The sequence below is a fragment of the Salvelinus alpinus genome, chromosome 39 (assembly GCF_045679555.1).
Source record: "Salvelinus alpinus chromosome 39, SLU_Salpinus.1, whole genome shotgun sequence".
NCBI classification, from domain to species: Eukaryota; Metazoa; Chordata; class Actinopteri; order Salmoniformes; family Salmonidae; genus Salvelinus; species Salvelinus alpinus.
In genome coordinates this window covers 6,653,366-6,660,914 of record NC_092124.1, presented here as the reverse complement: position 1 = coordinate 6,660,914, position 7,549 = coordinate 6,653,366, and the positions used below count along the sequence as shown (strand labels likewise).

Genomic DNA, 7,549 nt, shown 5'->3' with positions numbered 1-7,549 from the left:
TCTTTCAAAAACAAGGACATTTCTAAGTGACCCCAAACTTTTGAACGGTAGTGTACATGATTTTTCTCTCACCTCCCTCTCTTTCCTTCTCTCTGAACATCTCCCTGGTGTCAGAAGGAAAGACGTTTTCGTTTGTAATTTGAGTAATTTAGCTACATATCTACCTGTTCTTTCTGACAAGGAATTTTCAGTACACGGAAGACTTCTGCCTAACGGCCACGAATATAGCATCACCATGGTCGTCAACATCCCATTACTTTCACTGACAATTTACAGCCACAGGGTGAACTTTTGTTTTCCTGCCTAAACAACCCAAGGTCTTTACAAATAGTGAAATGAATCTACTGTACCTGGTTGAAGATCAAGTGTATGCACATTCAGATCAATATAGGGCTTTGCTACCACCTAGTGGACATGATCAATTGTAAGACAAGCAAAAAACAAATCTGGCCATTCAACTCAGGCGCCGTCCAACGGTTGTGTTGGTTGGTTGGCATTGGCACTGTTATGTTCTGTTAATTACTGATGTCCCCTTTAAGAATGGAGCACCCTTGGTCATGCGCAGTGTTGTTCTATGTTATTCTGGCTCTAACTGATTCCAGTAAAATGTGAAGCTCCAGTTCCATTTATTGTATTCAGAGTCTTTCTTATTATATAAATAAGTAATAAGAGCTAAGACACTACAATGGCGACGAGGATGATTACCTGCAGTGTGCATCACGAATGCAGATGGAGCTCGTAGGAAGAGAGGAAGATTTTGACCCTGTAGCACAACAGCTAGCAAGCAGTGACGACGAGGGGAGAGCTAACGAGAACGAGGCGGCAGATCAAAGACCCGTGGAGCCTGAGGTAAAGAGAATGGCTAGCATCGGGAAAATAGATGTGTTTGATGACACGCAAGAAAACTGGGCAACTTACATTGAACGACTGGAACAGTACTTCATTGCAAACGACATTGCTGATAACAAGAGAGTACCAGCGTTGTTGAGTTTAATTGGCCCAAAAACGTACAGTTTGCTAAGAGATCTGACTGCCCCTCTGAAGCCCTCAAATAAAACATTCACAGAGATTGTGGAGATATTGCAAAATCACCTATCACCTAAACCACTCCTCATCGCGGAACGTTTTCGTTTCCACAAGAGAGATCAGAATGAGGGGTAGGGTGTTAGTACATATGTAGCAGAGTTGAAGAAACTGTCTGAACATTGCCAGTTTGGAGAGAACCTAAATGACACATTAAGGGATAGATTTGTTTGTGGATTGAAACATGAACACATTCAAAAACGTTTGCTCACAGAATCAGATCTCACGTTTGCAAAGGCTGTTGAAATTGCTGTGACTATGGAAATCGCGACGAAAGATGCATTTGAGTTGCAAAGTAAAAGAAATACTGACCTATCTCAAACTTCCCTGCACAAGTTTTCGCGCAGCCGACAGCGCCCCCGTGTGGCCGATAAATGCAACAGGTGTGACAGAGATGGTCACAGAGCAGAGGACTGCCGTTTCAAAGACGAAATTTGTCACAAATGCAGTAGAAGGGGGCACATTCAAAGAGCATGCAGAGCAAAATTCAGTCACAACAGGAAAACTGAGAAAATGAAAGGGTCTGTGAATGCACTAGCAGAGAACAGTGGCAGTGATTCAGATGAACGAGTAATTGGTACAATGGAGTTAAACACAGTGACTTCTCCCAGCAGTAGCATAATATGGGTGACACCAGATATCGAAGGCAAACCCCTCAAAATGGAGCTAGACACAGGATCTGCAGTGTCTATAATTTCCACTACTGTCTACAATGAGCACTTCAAGGCTATCAAGCTGAAGAACACAAATGTGTTGCTGAAGACCTACTCAGGAGAGAGATTAGGCCCAATGGGGGTGTTGCAGGTCAGAGTGAGGTATGGGGAGCAAACACAGCAGTTACAGCTGTATGTGGTGCCTGGAACTGGCCCCCCATTATTTGGCAGGGAATGGCTTTCAAAAATAAAGCTGAACTGGTGTGATTTGAAAATGCTCCACACGTTCCAGTCCAAAGAGAAGGACACAGACCAAACACTGGAACACTTGCGGAAGAAATACAGCACAGTTTTCAGTGATCAGATGGGAACAGTAAAAGGCTTCACAGCAAAACTTGTACTGAGAGATGACGCAACCCCAAAATTCTGCAAAGCCAGATCTGTTCCATACTCCCTGAGACCAAAGGTGGAAGCGGAAATCGATCGCTTGCAGGATACAGGGATCCTGACGAAAGTGGACAGAAGCGAATGGGCCACACCCATAGTTCCTATTGTGAAGAAAGACGGGTCTGTTAGAATGTGTGGGGACTTCAAGGTAACTGTGAATTCAATGTTGCATGTGGACCAATACCCCTTGCCACGTCTGGAGGACATCTTTGCTGCACTAGCTGGTGGGAAACACTTCAGTAAAATCGATCTGAAACAGGCTTACCTGCAGCTACCGGTTGAAGAGAGCTCCAAACAGTACCTGACAATAAACACACACAAAGGTCTATACAGGTATAACCGCCTGGTTTTTGGCATTGCATCGGCCCCAGCCATTTGGCAACGAACTATTGACCAGATTTTGCAAGGAATCCCAGGAACCCAGTGTATCCTGGATGACATGATCATAACAGGACGCACCGACAAAGAACACCTGGCTAACCTGGAAGAGGTCCTGAAAAGACTGAAAGAATATGGTCTACAGGCAAACTTACAGAAGTGTGAGTTCTTCAAAGACAAGATTGTCTTCTGTGGACATGAAATTGACCGCAATGGATTGCACAAAACACAGGACAAAATCGAGGCAGTGGTACAGGCACCACGACCACAAAATATCACAGAAGTGAGATCTTTTGCGGGACTGATCAATTACTACAGAGGATTCCTCCCAAACCTTTCAGCAGTACTCCAGCCTCTAAATCAGCTCCTGGAAAAGAATAGGACATGGCGGTGGACAGAACAGTGTGAAAATGCATTTCTGGAGGCAAAACGGCTCATCACATCTGAACAGGTCCTGATGCATTACGACCCTGAACTGCCAGTGAAGTTGGCTTGTGATGCGTCCCCTTATGGCTTAGGGGCCGTCCTTTCACACACACTGAAAGATGGGTCAGAGAGGCCAATTGCATTTGCATCACGAACATTGAATGATGCAGAGAAAAACTACTCACAAATCGACAAAGAAGCACTGGCGCTAGTGTGGGGCGTCAAGAAATTCCATGCATACCTATATGGCAAGCGTTTCACACTGGTTACGGATCACCAGCCGTTGCTTTCCATTTTCAGTCCAAAGAAAGGCATTCCGGCAATGACAGCAGCCAGGTTACAGCGATACGCCTTGTTCCTCGCCAGTCATATGTATGACATTGAGTTTAAGCCGTCGTCCCTCCACACAAATGCAGATGGATTATCCAGACTGCCGTGTAGAAGAGAAAGACAAAGGAGTGTGGATGCAGTGGACATTTTCCATACCGCTCAGCTCGAGGCACTACCGGTCACAAGCACAGTGATCAAACAGGAGACAAGGAAAGATGTGACCTTGTCAAAAGTGTACACCTACACCATGTCAGGATGGCCAGCTACTGGCAGAAAGGAGCTGACTCCGTATTTCCAGCGGAGAAACGAAATTACAACGTACCAAGGATGTTTGATGTGGGGAATGAGAGTCATGATACCCCAGAAATGCCAACATCAGGTTTTGCAGCAACTACATGAAGGTCATGTTGGAATTGTCAAAATGAAGCTGCTCGCAAGGAGCCACTTCTGGTGGCCAGGTCTGGATCAACAGATAGAAAATATGGCAAAGAACTGTAGCGGATGTTTGGAAACCCTTCACATGCCTGCTCCTGTCCCAGTCCACCCTTGGGAATGGCCCACAGAGCCATGGCAGAGAATTCATGTGGACTACGCTGGTCCCTTTGAAAAGCACATGTTTCTGGTTATAGTTGATGCCCATTCCAAATGGCCAGAGGTGTTTTGCACTGACTCCTCCACCTCAGCTCAGACGATAGAGTGTCTCAGAACAACGTTTGCACGCTTCGGATTGCCGCTGCAGCTAGTAAGTGACAACGCGCAAGCTTTTGTAAGTGACGAGTTTACAAGATTCATGTCAGTAAATGGAATCAAACACTCAACCTCAGCTCCGTACCACCCTGCCACCAATGGGCTGGCAGAACGCTTTGTGCAAACCCTAAAGCAAGGACTCCGGGCAGCAAAACGAGATGAAGGGACTTTGCAAACAAAACTGGCCAAGTTCCTGCTCTCCTACCGAAACACCCCACATGCCACGACAAATGAAAGCCCAGCCGCACTGATGTTCGGGAGGCCTCTCCGCACACGGCTGGACCTCATGAAGCCTAACAGGCGTAATGAAGTGCTGAACAAACAAGCCAAGATGCTCTCCGGTGGCCGGGAGCGCCATCTCCAAACAGGACAGGAAGTGATGGTGCGAGACTACAGAAGAGGAGGGAAATGGACAAGAGGGACCGTACATACACAAACGGGACCCAGAACTTACCAGGTTCAAGTGAGCCCAGACATAATGTGGCGGCGTCACATTAACCAAATGCATTCCACGGAAAACAGCACAACAATCGAGAAAGAACAGGCACAGAGAGTTCCTGAGAGTGACACACAGGGAACTGTAGAGGACGGTGGAGCAGTAAAGAGACCCCAGGCTGAAAGAAGGGAACGTGTTGATGAAGGTGCTGCTATAGCAGAAGCTATAAGGGAGCAAGCACACACTGAGGATGTTCAGGAGCCTCCAGACAATCCTAGGCGCTACCCAGAACGAAGGCACCGTCCACCAGACAGACTGGACTTATAAACAAACAAACAAAAACTAACTGTTCAAGTTCAAATTAAAAGATGCAAAATAACTACAACAAGTTCTGGGAAGTGTTTCAGTTGGGGGTTGGTAAAAGTAACTCTGATTGTATAAAAGAAGGAATGTTATGTTCTGTTAATTACTGATGTCCCCTTTAAGAATGGAGCACCCTTGGTCATGCGCAGTGTTGTTCTATGTTATTCTGGCTCTAACTGATTCCAGTAAAATGTGAAGCTCCAGTTCCATTTATTGTATTCAGAGTCTTTCTTATTATATAAATAAGTAATAAGAGCTAAGACACTACAGGCACCTTGATGAGCAAGCTAGTTTGCTACAGGAACAGTTAGGTGTTTAAAAAGTAACGTAATGACAACGAATTAAGTCCATACAATACATATTTGGTGATACTATAGAAAGGTAACGTGAGCAAGCTACTTTAATTAGTTCACCACTATATGTAGAGGGAAGATAGCTAAGTGCTGCAATTAGCTAGCTAGCTACTAGTAACGGTAGCAGAGTAGGTAGATAGCTCGGTAGCTTTGATATTTTACCCATTCTGCGTGTTTATCTATTGTAATACACACCACCTGTTCTTTGTCACAGCTATGGAGAGAACCCCAGCGAGGGATCTCTGAGCAAATGAAAAATTAAAACAAGTATTTCTTATTGGACAAGTTCAGGTAGTCTCCATATCCTCAAAGTTTCGGCCCATTTGCTTACATTTCGTGCCTAGTGAATACAGTCCTGATGTACTCAAATGGGGTAGACAGAAGGAAAGATGTGAGGCATAAAGTCCTGTGGGCAGTATGGGGCCACCCTCTGGTAAGAACCAGGGTCATATTTACTCACTAGGCACTAAACTGTAGCAAACAGTCCGAAATGGTACTATCTGAACTTGTGCAATAAGAAACACTTGTTTACGTTTTCCCTTGCACAATGTTTTGAGACGTTTTTCTACAGTGCGACCCTGCTCATCTCAGGGTGGGGTAGGAGAGGTAAAAGAGATCTTAATTGAGACCACCAAAGCACTGTAGCAACTGGACCGTTATGACTCCTAAGTGTTTTTACTCTACAGTTAGGGTTTCAGCATCATCCTCAACATACCACCACTAAATCTGACAATGGAAATGAATGTCATTTTTCCTAATTCACCTTCTAGTTCGATCTACTCCTCCCACTTACCTCAGCTCTCTTCTCATGTCCTCTCTCCTGCTCTTCTCTCTTTCCTCCCCTCCCACCCAGGAGATAGATATCTGGGGCCCGTGAAGGCAACATGTTGAGGATCATGCTGGCGTTCCAACCCGTCTTCACCAAGCAGCTCACCACCAAGCTGGCCTACCTGACCTGCAAGGCTCAAGCCCAGAGGAACAAGTAAAGAAAGAAGACCCTGATATGTGTCCTAAATGGCACCCTATACCCTAGTGCACTACTTTTGACTAGGACCATAGGGAATAAAATAAACACTACTTTTCACCGGGGCCTGTGATAACACTTGAATAAATACACTTTGATTTCACGTATTTTGTTCATACAGTTATTTTAGTTATATTGTATGTGATATATAGGCCTACTGCTACTACATTTTTTAAAGTTTTTGAACAAATAGACAACAGGAGATGAGAGTATGAAAATAAAGGTTGGTATAAAATAAAAAAACATTTGGGGCTGTCAACTGCCAAACTGTGTTGAACGTTGCAGATAGAAATGACATGAGCAGAGCTAATGTGAATCCTTATTCTGCATGTCAGAGGAGCATGTTTGTTCTACATGGCGTATTTCAATCGGAACGTTCCAAAACGTTGCGACCTGCTGAACGTGCCAAACGAACGATAAGCTATTTCATGTCGACTTCTTGACGGTAGGTGGCGGGCGTACCCTACTTCCCTTTTTCTGCTCGGTTGGCAGGTTTTACGTTTCAGGAATTCCATCCAGTCTACGCGAACCCTCATTTAAATTGCAAATAGAAGGCTAGTGCAAGGTAACTTGATTTTAGCCTGATCGAAGAAAATAAACAGTGATGTGAAGAAGATAATGAAGGAATAATAATTATGGATCAATATGTTAGTAATCAGTTTTATTCTTGTCTCGCAGTGTCTACAAATGGTTCAAAGGTTCCGATGAATGGGAAGACAGGAGCAGGTGTATTTATTCCTGAGTTCGATGTTAATCTATGCAAGTCTAAAAAATGATTTGTCTGTATGTTCAACATACACGTGTGCGATAATTGTTGGATTGCAATGAATAGAGGGGTGGGTATAATTTGTGGAACGTTCCAACAGGAATCTGTCACAAAAACTTTGTAAAGTACAAGGTTGCCAACAAACAACGCATACAAAGTAGCATGATCAATTCAACTAGCTGACGAATAGGCATCAACTCACCACGTAGCTTGTTCTTGATATTTGTCCATAGGCTACCAGAGTGACAGACATTTTACGGAATAAACGTGGTGAGTGAAAAACTGAATTAAATAGCCCACTCCCTACCTGGTATCTCATTCTGCCGCTATACAACTTTGTATGCGTTGTTTGTTGACAACCTTGTCATTTACGAAGTTTTTGGAACAGATTCCTGTTGGAACGTTCCACAAATTATACCCACCCGATAGAGGAGGGGAAACCAAGAAGAGTAGTAATATGCTGGGACTCTGCATCATTTTTGTGTAGTTTAAGATCTGGAAAGTCAGAACGTGAGGATTTATGGTTAGAAATAATGATGCAGT

General features: G+C 44.2%; 1 long non-coding RNA gene across 1 annotated transcript; it reads left to right on the top strand.

The window, feature by feature from the left end:
• The first annotated feature begins 563 nt into the window (after nucleotides 1-563).
• On the top strand, nucleotides 564-6,343 carry LOC139566943 (uncharacterized). Its single transcript, XR_011673190.1, has 2 exons — nucleotides 564-849; nucleotides 6,070-6,343. It is a non-coding gene; the product is annotated as an uncharacterized lncRNA (long non-coding RNA).
• The last annotated feature ends 1,206 nt before the right edge of the window (nucleotides 6,344-7,549 follow it).